A 13,821-nucleotide genomic window follows, 5' to 3' on the forward strand; every position below is an offset into this window, starting at 1 on the left:
CAGTAGCACTTGTCAGGGCAATGAATAAGATAACAGTATTATTTTCTTTGTGACTAATGATTTCACCTGGCGATGTAACCGTGTCATGAAACCCAGGCCGTGCTTTTTAAAGTATATAAGTGAGCCTTAAAAAGTTTATTCTTTCTTTTTCCACTATTTGCTTTGCCGGTCCCACCGTAATAACAGGTGAAAACATTGAAAACGTTCATCAATTTCTCGGTTATTATTGAAAAAAATACCTTTCTCTTTGCTCATCAAAGAAAGAAACAATGAGACGGCCATAGAGATCCATCCGACCGATGAGTTAGTTCATTACTGTCACTTGTCAAAAATCGATCGATCGTTCGATCGACACAATAAATTACCATTAGGAATCGAACTGAAGTTGATAATGAATCATTCAGTAATCCAGAACGACCAATCAGGTCCACAAGCATATTCTGATAGAACCTAAACCTAAACCAGATTTTTGCTAATAAAACCTATCCATCGATAATTAAGGAACTCAAAAAAGTGCATGTTAGTGTCTCATAACCAAGCTGCATAACAGAAGCATTCGCAGCGTATTTGCATGCCTATGAAATAAATGTTACGCAACCAAGAGAAGCCAAGCACCTCGGTAACTCCAACGACAACACCGAGGCCATTCTTCGTAAGGCAGGTCGGCCTCGAGGGTCGAATAGTGTCATATGAAAGAATAGCCAGTTATTTTATCGTTTCTGCACACGTAATTTTGCAATTAGCATGGTGCGGCAGTTCGAAATGTAACGTTCGCATGAGGGTGCCTGCCTCATAAATAGTTGCTAATGAGGAATATGTATGTATAATAACTGCAAACAGTATCCCCGTAAATGAATTCTAATTCTTTGGTCGGTCGTTTTGTTATTTTTGCGATTTAGGCACTGGATACAATTTCGCTGACCATGGTCCGTGTTCAGGTGGGTTAAAATAAGTTTTTTCTCTGAAGAATTTTTGTACCACGATAGTAATATCAGGATAATAATATCATAAGCATAATATTATTCAGGCTAAACCGTGGTCTATACCAAACATTGGAAAGGTAGACAAGCTAGTGGGAGAGAAACTTTCGTGAAATTAACCATGAAGGATAGCAAACTCGGCCAATGCATTCTTCCCATTATTATCATAAATTTAAAGAAATGTTACCTAAGTGAGCATTTTCGCCAACAGAATGATGGCAGAATAAAATCACTGCACGTGAGAGGTTCTGAGAGAATATGTCGCGTTTGAATAAAAAATTTGAGCCTTTCTTTCAAAATGGATTCATGAGGTCACCGGTTATAATTGCATCATCATCACTGGTCAACAATCCTAGGATTGCCTTTTTCCGGGTTCGAATCCCGGTCAAGGCGAATGATTTTTTCTCTGTGGACTTTTCGCACAATCCTAGGATAGGTTTGACGCAGCTCTCAACTCAGTTCTCCCATCCGCTAATCTTTTCACACCGACGTATTTCTTCTCTTTCACATCATTCTTTGCTTGTTCCATATATTTTGTTTGCATACGCAAAGAAAAAGAGTTGGGAATCCAGATTTGACTTTGGTTTTTTGCGGCGAAATTAGAAATATTTCATTCAATAAATCTTTTATTTCCAAAAGATAATGTTTTGTATTTTTATCAGCGTCTTTGTTTCATTTTTATCGTTATAATTGCACTTAGCATTGGTATTTCTACCGTGTGCCTACCTTTTTCTTTAAAATGAGATGAAAATGAAAGCATATCAACGCACAGGTCGAAATTTTATCGAAAAATCTGAATAAAATGGCTCTAAAAATGTCTCACTCGGTCACGAATTCATTGTTTGAATAGTTATAACAGAGGCAGCAGAATTGTAATGGAATTGACTGAAATACTTCTGTCACTTCGGATGTGTTCTGGTAAATATTCTTACTTAAATTGTCTTCACAGAGTTGGAGAACATACTGAAAGAGCGCGCACTGAAACTAAACCTAAGAAAATAACAGCCTAAATCACTATTCCATGGTACTCAGGAGTTACTCTTAAAATGTGATACTCCGTCGTTTGAAATTACCATTGGAAATGATATAATGCACAGAGTTTACGACCTAGGAAGCTAAAGTTTTGAAAATATTACTTAACTATCACAAATAATGCAAAAGAATGAACTTCTCGCTTCACTCTCACGCACGTAAGTTCAAAAAGTCGAAAACTTATACACCAAGAAAAAGTAAAATATATAGCAAGGAGTTTCATGAAAAAATGATTGGAATTCACAAATATTCGAACACCGACCTCCCAATCACCGATCTGGTATGGCATCAGCCACACCACTAAGTCCAAGGCCAAATAACAGTCACTTGAAATATTTTCACAACGCATTTCATCTTCGGTATATTAAACCGAACAAGCAGCTTTCCTCCGAAACCATTTCACATTTATTTCTCGCAGCACACTCACAGTATTCACATTTATTTTCGCTGTACGCGATGAGTATGTTGCAATAGCGGACACCGTGACTAATGATAATAACAAAGCACCGAAGCCAACCTTGAAAGAGTTCATATGTAAGGCACCATTACCAGGTAATTGGCACAGATAAATCCATTGTTATATAATGTGAGCGCCAAACTTTCTTTTTTCATTTTTAAAATTTACATACTACGGATGAAACATGTTGAAAAAATGTTAAATTTATTTACTCACAAGCCAAAGATTCCATGTGTTAAGAATTATTCATCATTAGTCATATTTAAAACTAAGTGATGGTGCTGCCTTAAACTGGTGATGAGCTTACCCAATTGATTTATATACATTCATATCATTCAAGATAACATTTCAGCATGTGAAATCAGTGGTTTGCGAGGTTACTTTTTGGAATCGAGACAGGATAGGTTAAAAAATAAACTTTGTTGTATTCCACGCAGTTTATATTAAAGGACTCTACCGGTTACAGCCTTTAGAGGTTATAATTAAGAGATGAACAAATAGATATACAGACAGACTATATACTTATGTAGGGTCTCACAACCATGGTTATATAAACCTATATAAGCATATATATCGCCTTGTCTATATATGTATTTGTTCTCCTCTTGATAATGACCAGTAAAGGTTGAAACCGGACGAGTCTTTAAGTACAGACTGTGTAAAGATACAGTGTAAACTGTGCGGAATACAACAAAGTTTACTTTTTAATCTATCATTTCGGCATGGCTTTCGGCATATCTTTCCCAGATCTTGTCTTTGGTGTGCGAGAGACACCATTTAATTATTGTGTAAAAGACTCGATAATCTTGATTGAATTTCATGCCAAATTAACTTTTTCATAGGAAAAAATGTAGTGAAGTTTCGCTCCTGAAGTTTTTTCTAGCATCTTAATCCCCCTAAAGTCACTCTTGATATGATCAACCAATATCTAATCGTAGAGATAATCACGGAACGCAGATATAAAAGCATTATCTGATTACTACCCGGGTGATCATTTCACTTCCCTCTTGTCTGTTCAATAATAATGACAAGACAATTTTATTCACATTTATGTCTCCGTTTTAAAGTCAAAAGAATAATAATTATATAATGTTCATGATTAGTCAACTACAGGATTCAGCACACAATATTCTTTCAAATATGATAAACATATATCCAGGAAGAAGGACTTGTATTTTTGGACTACCAACATTTGATCCATATTTATTCTTCCTCAAACATACTGGAACATAGAAATGCGTTCATATATTTACAGAATATGAAAAGTTCTTAACAAGGACTTAAAAACTTATCACCATACCAAGAACTCATTAGTAAATAAGCGAATTTTACGGTAGCAAGGTCATATATGAACAACGAGCATAAATCCGAGGGCTGTTATGATGCTTGGAAAAAAATGTTCGTCCTGATAAATCACGAATGAACTGAGACGTCGATTCACACAACATCGGCAAACAAACTACAATAATAACACCACATTAAAAATTTTCAATAAAACTTGAAACGGAATGCTACACTACCCTCAATTTTTTACTTCAATTCAAAATATATAACAATTGTAATTTGGCTAAATGCTGTCGACCAAAGCTGCTAAGAATTCTTCTAATGCAACGAAAATATTCCGGAAAGTTATAAAACAAAAAAGCAATGATAATATACAATAGATAAACAAAATTAGCTATAGAAAAATCACGTTGGTACAAGAGGGGTTGACAAATAAACTCCGTCACACCACAAAATACGATGCTGTGGAGTCCGATTAGTGCAAGAACTACGGCGCGTTCTATTTACTCTAGACAAAGTTTCATGGAAGAATGAAACTCGTTCGTTTTCGCAAGGGTCAAGGCTAGAGCTCGCGGGGAAGCAAAAGGATTCTCACCCCGCAGGGTTGTTATAAAGACAGTGTTTTTCCCTCACGTCCCCAAAACAGATGAATGCCCCCAAAAATATACCTTCTCTTCAAGTTAATCCCTCAAATTTTTTTCTGGATTCGGTAAGGTGAGTGACTCCAATATATTCGACATATAGGTAAGCTCATTCCTTGTATGCCGTACAAAAATACGAATTATTACCCACAGCATAACAGAAAAACAACATTTCATCCGATAGCACGCGAACAATAAATGTCCATTATTAAAATATATCATTTTTAAAGTATACATGAAAAAGTAAAAAGTTAGCCATGAATTACTAGCTAATAATTATTATTAAATTTATAATCAAATGATTTTCAATGAGTCCTTTGAGTATTTTTCAAGAAAGCCTTTAACATTAAGTATACTGTGCCAATTACCTCAGTAACTATAAATGTAATAAACTGTATTCCAGTTGCTTGTTTGCCCTAATTTTCCCCATGCTTTAAAGGCCGCTTTATAAAGCGCACGGTACTGTGCAAGCTGACGAATGTACGGAGGCGAAATCACAATAGCGCCGTGTGAAACGGTGAATTGATAGAACACATGCGAGAATGGGTGGATGCGAGACGGAAAAATAGCCCCTGCTCTAATTCCGAGCTCGTATTCACGCAATTTCAACAAATATCTTCAGTGGTAACCAATGACGTGCCCCGTGTAAATCGGCCTTAATATCAGCGATGGAACAATGATAGGAGTTAGGAGGAGGGTCCTTTGTTGTTTACCTTATAAATATGTTCCTTGCACAGTGAACTGCACCAGTGGAGGTACTGGCTGAGACCTTGATATCACCGCGGCCAACATACGACTTGCCCACTGTGTCAGCCAATCCGCCAAATATCCCGCTGTCCCGTCCCATCCAATCAATAGATTTTTATCATCACTTCGATTGACGAATCGGCGAGTACCACTCCTCCGACCGCATCATCTTCCTCACTCTCTCCTACCAAAAAAATCTCTACCCCTCCCCAGTCCAATTAATCACTAAGGGACTGGTTCATATGATCTATAGCATCACAGAAATGGTATCCGATAAGGTGGCGATAAAATATCGACAAAAATCACTCGCTGCCTGTAATCAGGCGTAAAGGTGAGGAAGGGGACAATGTACATGACATCGAACTGGAGGAACTGCTATTAGTGCGAAAACATTGCAGGCTTATAAATACTAATAGTCGAAATGATAATATATATGAGCATGATAAAAACCAATAGGCAGTAAAAAGTACCAAAAATCACTGTCAAAATTGAAAATATAATTCTAAAATTTTGGCTATCACTTCATATCAATTATTCATGCTCCATATTTAACATTATGTCGTAATTTATATAATTTATAATCTATAAATGCGCGAATAAAAATTTAGCCAATGAATGGCTAATGGCTAATGATTATTATTGAATAATTTAATCAAGTGATTTTCAATGACTCCCTTGTGTATTTCTCAAAAAAGCGTTTAACATTAAGTATGGAGTACTAATTACCCTAACATGAAAGAAGCAAACAGTATTTCAGTTCCTTCTTTGCCACAATTATTTCCTATCAAGTAAGATGGACACAGAAAATCCACCAGTTCATCAAATTTATCCACCATAATTTCAAAATATTATATTATTTACAAAAATAATTGTAATAAAATAGAAAGAGGCCGAAGGCTCACATGCAGTTATTTCCACGTGATATCTGTCAAGCACTAGAATTTATTCACATTTCAAATTATACCATTAAACCTTAGAGAGAACGGTAGCCTCCCTCTCAGTTCTGATAAAATCAATCTTTGTACTTAAAATAAATGAATTACATTTATGTAGAAGAATGATTTTAATCAACGCCAAAATTGAAATAAAAACTAGGATAGGTTATTTATGCAGCCTTGCATTTGGACAAAATACAATCAGGATACAGCTTTAAAATGATCAGAACAGTATAACATTAATTTCTCAACTTTATTTTGCATTAAATTGAAGATGATCTTGTTGTTAGAAACTATGCTTCCAAAAAAGGCTGGCTCATTTACATGCACAGTAAATGGGCGAGCATACAGTATTTTGATTACCTTTTTAGCTCAAATCATACGATGAAAACAAATGCCTGTATTTTAAATTTGATTAAGCATTATTAAATGAAATGCACGATTTTGAATTTAAGGAAATCGAAGAAGATTAATTTTATCACAGAAAAAGACGATTAACGACACAGCCTCTCGCTCATGATAATTTTTTTAGGACAGGAAAAAAGATAACATACCATTGCGAGAATTTGTGAACACTGAAATCCGATTTCTTCAATCGCGGCCTCCACAAGGCTGCTTTTTTTGAACGAGTCAAGATACCAAGGTTATCTGGCAAAGATAAACTGCGCGCATTTGTACCAGCTGCAGATCCAAAAGAAATCAAGCTTGCATTTTAATCTATTAACACCTTAAAAACAAACCGAATATTTTATGAAAACATACGCATTATAATAATAGTCTGATTACTATGATATGCCCCTATTATACCGGCCTTCTTGGCTGCGGGGATCATTTAGCGGGAGTTATTGTTTTGTCCGGACCAGTGAAGATTTAGGAAAATTTATTTGTTCCTGCTTTCTCGAAAGCGGAACACGAATGGTTAAACTTACATATAAAATAACAAACGGTTTACTGAAACTATTTCGGTATTCTCTCTTAGATTACCTTCAAGCTTAACATGTGATTGGTACCGAATAAAAAATGGGAACTCAGAAGTTTTCCGTAACTTTAAATTGCTAGCAGTGGTTTTACAGATGAAATGGTTGTTAGCCGCTCATATTAATTACTACAATGAATACAAAAATACTATCTTTGGCCGATTCTTACATGTATTCTTCCAATAAACCAATAAATATTTTCAGCAATGAATATTTACTAAATGTAGTCAAAATAACAATAATAAATTTAAGAATATAAGCAGCCAGTACTTTTAGGTGGGTAAGAATCTTTTCGGTCGAGTAATTATAATATTTACGGAGAGGCCTGCAAGTGCCTATGCGCAATGAAAATGATGCTACCACCGGAGGAATATACCGGTAATTCCTCAAACACCTCACCGTGATAATGAATACTTCACAATGATGCCGTAATATTCAGTTAGTATGTGTGCAAAATATGTTGAGAGTAAAACAACCAGTCTCGCAGCAGCCACGAAATGCATCGATGCATGCAAATTACATCGGACAATTTCGATGAATTCACTCGCATATCTTGGCAAAAAACACGGGAAAAATAACTTGCGGCTGCTTAGATTTTTCCGGGAACCAACCAACGAAAAGCGATGGGTCTGGTGACTCACTACTTCTCAAGTACACTTAGGGCCGTATCCAGAAACCATGCTTCAGCTTGTAGCGGCGCGCACCGCTGAATGCTGTATCCAGAAACCTCACTACTCCAAAACGCTCCAAATGGGTGGGGGCAGTGTTGCCACATTTATTTTGGGCTGGATTGATGACGTAGACGAATTTAGCGACATTTTGAGTCCCTACTATGCGGGCTTTGAGAGGAACTAAGGGCGACAATTGAATAACGAATATCGCAACGCGACTTTGTTTGTAAGCAAAATGGAAACGGGTTGGAAGAAGAATCTCGGCGTAGAAGAAGAGTTTGATTTTAAAACTAATTATTGATAGGAAAGTTGTATTGGAGTGCAAGAAAACCAATGCTGTGAGTCTTTCTTTAAAGGCTATGGCATGGAAGAAGGTGGAGGTTGAATTTTAATCGGCACGATGGCGTAACGAAGGTAAGCACATTATTAGGCCGTGATTTGTGAAATTTCAGCGGAGAATCTTTTGTCTTGTTCTTAAAATCTGAATGGAAATTATTGATATAATTTCTCTTTTTTAGTGGTGTTCGTGGAAATAAGATGTCTTAGGAGATGCGGTATCTCACACGGAATTTATTCTCGGTTCCATGGGATTTTCTTGGTTCTTCAAGTTTCTTCTGTGAATCTGGTTCCGTTCATTATGTGAAAAGTGTCCCTTTAAATCGGCAAAGTTATCATTGAGAACCAGCTGGTACATGCTGATAAATCTTCGTGTTCAGAAATCTCGCGACGTGTACCAAGTGTCTCGACTAGTGTCGATCGCCGGTGATTGCCGGCTGGCCTCGGCGGCTCTGCCGCCGGGGAAAGCCGGCCGATGCCCCAGACCCCGCACCCCGAAAATGCACCAATCTGGGCGGAAAAGAGTAACCTCATCAAGTTTTGTTCAGGACACCCTAGTTTCGGTGCTGACTTTATTGATGATGTTTTAAATAAAATGTTTCATCTGTTACAATTATTGTTGACAATGCGAAATGAAAGGAAAGTGAGCATTTTTTTAAAAATAGTGCCGTTATTAAGTTGTACGGGTCGTCGCTGCCGATGTTTCGCTCTAATTACCGACTTCTTGTGTCCGCAATGTATGTGTAATTTGATTTGTGAAGTTACAGTTAGTGTATTCGCTCCCGATTTTCTTCGTGTGAACATTTCCTGGACAATTTTATTTGCAATTTGTGTTAATTAGATTTGTGAAGTAACAGTACGTGTCGTGTTGATGTTGATTTTCTTCGTGAGTACTTTTTTTTGGACAAGTGTTCTTGTAAAGTGTGATCATTTTATTTGTTGAATTGAAAGTGAGTTTTACGACGTTAATAAATACAAGTTTGTGAACTCAGTAATTCTTGTGGTGGTATTTATTACCCAGACGGCACAGGAAGTTTTCGTACCTAAATACGAGGGTGGACAATCAAGATACAAAAATCGCGCTTAGGAAGTTACTTAGAAGGTTTTGTTTCTTTATTTCCTTTAATGACGAAAAAAGATGCAAGAGGACTGGCAAATTCATATGCATCGATAAAATTGTATCTCATCGATAAAACTGTATTCGGTCTGGGACTATTTTCTTTCGCGGGTGGTGCCATCTGGTGCCATCGTGCCCTATCCTCCTAGAAAGATCACATGCCTTCACAAGCCGTTGGAGATCGCGTCGTTTACGTCACGTCTCACTACATTTCAGGGATTTTTGTGGTTAAGTTAGTGAAGAATAGAGTGTCTGGTAATGGTGAAGTTTCCCTTATTCTTTAATTTCATTCACTGGGCTTCAGAAACGTGTTTGTGAGATATTTTTGTTAGAAATGCCTTTCGTGTGTGTATTGTCGGGATGTAATGGAAACTCCGGGACATATGGTTCAAGTTTTTAGCTCTCCAAAAGATCCTGAGTTGAAGAAGAAGTGCATTTGGGCGATAAGAAGAAAACATTTCACCCCTACGAAAAACTGTGAGGTATGTACTCTTTCTCGCTGTAATTATTTGGATGTAATTTTAAGTCAGAAGTGGCTTCGGGATGTTGATGCATCAACATCCCGAACTATTCAGTACTAAAAATGGTGATTCAAAATATTGTAGCAGCAATTCTTTTGAAAATTCTTGCATTTTAGTTGTCTTTTTTGTATTAATTCATTCGGTAAACGTGTGGTTAAAGGAGAAACTAGGAATAAGCTGCCAAGTTTATAGGATCGAATATTGCTTCTTAGCTTGCCCTATGGTGTATTACACGTCGGCTTTCATCATTTCAAATTATCTTATGCTATAGTTTAAAACAACAAAAATATCAGGCATACAAATATTTACTATATTTACGAGCCTAGTAATTTGATTTCTCATGCAGAAATACCAAAAATTGGAAATGATTTGACCTAATAAGTTACATGGTATTTTATTATTTATTAATTTTAGGTGTGTGAGCTTCACATTGCACCATTGTGATATCAGAAAGTAATCTGTGGCCTTGGACGAGAAGACGAGGAGAAAATTCTTGCTGAATGGAAGGTGCCCAGATTGGAGGAAGGTACCATTGCTTCACTGTTACCTGTCGCCAAGAAGACAGACATTGTGGCAGAAGTGACATATTTGTGGATGTGGATTTGATTTGTGCAAGTTGGTGCAGTGATAGTGGACGTTCATCGGAGAAAGTATTGACGATAGTTTGTATGTATCGACCAGTCCTCTTTTAAATAATTTTCTATTCGAAAGAGAATAAGAGTAATTGTTTCGCTAAATTAGATGTGGGATAGAAGAGAAAATTGGAAATATTATTGTGGTTGACAATAGAAAATACATAATATATGTATTGTATTTCTGTGGGTTTTTTCTTTCCTGCCTCTTTAAAATTTCTTGCGGTGGTGACTTCATGCAAAGTAAGTATAAAATCGGAGGTGTGATCTAAGAGATAACATGTTTTATTTTACAAGTGTTTATGCTGGTGATTTGGCAGGACTTTCATATTTTTAATAGGTTGATACATTTACTGCAGTTACCTAGGGACTTTTACTCATACCAAATAATTTTTCAAATACTTTAGCGCCTGATATGGGTAAGTTTTAGTAGCTGAGACTGAACTATACGTTAATTTTTGCTTGCATTTTGATGAATTCGATCATACTAATAGCAGATGTGTCAGCAATCCTGTTTCATCGGCAATTTTTATTTAAAAATCTTATTTCGTCAGGCTTTAGGGTAAGCTTTTTAATGCTCGTGGGCTATGTGATGTCTTATTTTGTGTCAAAATTAATAAGAATTTACTCTCATTAACATCTCAAGGTTTCCAAGTAAGTACGAGCCACTTAACAATGCTGGATGCTGGTGGTGCGTGAATTAGCCGTGAGAATCTCATTTTTCGCAGAGTTATTTAAGTGGCCGAGTAAGTTTTGTAAGTTCTCAATGGGTAAATAATACTATATCATGAATTCTAATTACCATGAAAAACTCACAACCGACAAAAACTTTGTCGGTCGTGAGTCTTTCATGGTAATTAGAATTCATGATATGGTGTTATTTACCTATTGAGAACTTACAATTCATTCGTATCAAGGTTCTCGCTATGGTCGGTAGTTATCGATTGTGTTGCGTTCGATACATTTTTCGATCGTGCGAGTTACGATATAACTAATTTCGACCTAATCGATTGAGATTAGCCTGAGTGCCGTGTTCCTGCGCGCTATGTATCCAATCGTACGTGCTTAGTAGCGGACATTCACATGCTGCGTACGCGCTTCGTCGACAGGCCGCGAATGGTATGTATCCATTGACGAAAAGCGACGGAGCGGCACAGTATCCCCTTAGTCAATGGGTACTATGTACATACGAATTAGATACGGAGGGTTCTGTGCCGTCTGGGTACTGAATAATCCTTGGTGTCACTTGCGCAATTCGTCATTGTGGTTGACAAATATACTCGTACAACTGTCGATTGCATTGGTATAGTTGGATATTTTAGACTTTGAGGTAATATAATAGATACATGTATTGTATTGCAACGTCCAAAGATTTACGTGACATTCATTATGAGATGAATATCATGTGCTTTTGTAAACGGACTGAGAAGCAATATGCCATTTCCATCGACCCTTCCCTTAAACTTTAACTCATCATTTTTGTGACGGCATAAATCATTATAGGTAAGTTTTCACGTAATTGAACATGGTTTTCAATGGCTCGGAACTGAAATTATTCAAACTAGCAGTAACTGAGAATGGACGTAGCTGACTGGAAGACGACTTTGTCGCTTTGAGTATTTTACGCAAATTTTGGATATCAGAGACACAAAGCTGGTGATTGCAACTTTATTTGGGCACTTATATATATATAATATTAATGGTTTTCAAGGAAAGCCACGGTCTATACCAAAGTTAATAGCTATTAGAATGGCAAAGTCGACGAGGTTTCAGCATAGTTGCGTTGACAATGGTTATTTTTCGTAAAAAAGTATTTCAAAAGCATCAAGGCGAGACATTCTTGTGTCCCTAATTTATTTGTATTTAATTATAAATGGTTTTCAAGGCATGACAGGGCCCGTTTAGAAGTTAATTGCAAATAAAACGGTGAATCCTAAGAGGTTTCATCACGGTATTGTTGACAGTATTTATTGGTAGTTAAATTAGGTAAAATATTTACTCATTAGGATAAAATATGGTTATTGAAGCATTCTTACTATCTTTTTAAGTAATAATAAATAATTATCATGAGCTTATAACCCTTTAAACATCAATAATTATTAATAATAAATGCGAGACGATAAGCAGACGAAACCCGGCGGCCATATTACTTGTAGCGAGTAGTGTGCCATGGACCTCACTAGACTTTTGCAGCGGTGCCCGTAGCGGTGCTCGGCCGCTACAGCGGCTACGTCATCATCTGATGACGTATCTAGCAGTAGTGAGGTTTCTGGATACGGGCCTTAACTCCCTTCTTTGAAGCGGCCTCGCGTGTTCTGTGATCGTTTACACTCTAGTGAGTCATTCCTTCCCTCAGTATTTCTCCTTGAACGACACCGGACCTCTAATGACGTCACCAACTCATGGAAAATGGGCGGCAATTTTCGCTATTTTTATTTTAAACCTCTTAGAGGTTGTCTGAATAAGAAAGTTATTCTAGTCGTCGAATATTATTTTTATCCCTTGTATCTATCTGAATTAATTTTATTAATTTTATGAAATATATATTCCTCTATGTAAGAACGCCCACATTCGAAACGTGAGCTGGGAAATATAATTGAAATTAAAAGAAATAATTCCAATTTCAAGACTAACCAACTAGTTGAGAACTATGCTCCTTTAAGCTTCCTTTGTATTTCCTGATTTTTTGCTTCTGCTTACGTTCGTTCAAAATTGTATACCAAATATTGCATTAGATCCCTATTCTGCAGGGGAACATTGTGGTCAGGAATATTCGATTTTGGAAGGGAATATAAAATTGGAATCGGAAAAACACTCCCTAGGAAGTTCATGTAACCTTAATTTAGGGATATACAGGTAGTAAGTGATAAGAACACGATATTCCATACCATACGAATAAAAATTATTATAAAAGTGCTTCAGATAAGAAGCGGTGCAGTGCGAATAGTTTTAAAAATACCATAGCCTAAATGTTGCATTGATTTAAGTTATCATTTTTGCTTTGTTTACTCATTGAAAACACTGATATATCACAACAAATCAAGTCAAATTTGCAATGCCTACTCCTAACCGAAAACAAATACCATGCTTTAACATGTATAAGCATGCTAAGATGTAAGGCGAATAAAAAACTTCAGTCTTCGTATCTAACTCCCAACTATGTGTAATGGGCAATTTTTATGGCAGAAAATCAGTCGAAAACTGTCCCGCAAAAAGGAAAATTGAATTCGCTAATAGCAAAGCCTAGATAAAATGTACTAATTTCATTTGTTCAGATCAATTCAATAATAAAACGAACAAACTTTGTATTAATCCACCAATTTATTTTCGTAGTACGAGTATTATTGAAATGAACTTATACAAAGTTGAGCCTGTGACTATAGAGATTATCAGATCAATTGTTAAAGTGCATCTCCTGTATTTATTTATTGAATCATTTGGCGCAAAATATATGAGAACGATAAAGATCAAAAGTTGAAGGCTATTTTGAT

At 36.4% G+C, this 13,821-nt stretch overlaps 1 protein-coding gene across 1 annotated transcript in view; it reads right to left on the bottom strand.

Moving 5' to 3' along the window:
• The window catches only part of LOC124154197 (facilitated trehalose transporter Tret1-like), a 46,672-nt gene extending 41,464 nt beyond the window's left edge, over positions 1-5,208 (bottom strand). Inside the window, exon 1 of the mRNA XM_046527769.1 lies at positions 5,108-5,208. The gene's annotated coding sequence lies outside the window, so the exon portion shown is untranslated. The remainder of the gene's footprint in view (positions 1-5,107) is intronic.
• Positions 5,209-13,821: the final 8,613 nt, after the last annotated feature.

Source organism: Ischnura elegans, chromosome 2, assembly GCF_921293095.1.
Source record: "Ischnura elegans chromosome 2, ioIscEleg1.1, whole genome shotgun sequence".
Taxonomy (NCBI): Eukaryota; Metazoa; Arthropoda; class Insecta; order Odonata; family Coenagrionidae; genus Ischnura; species Ischnura elegans.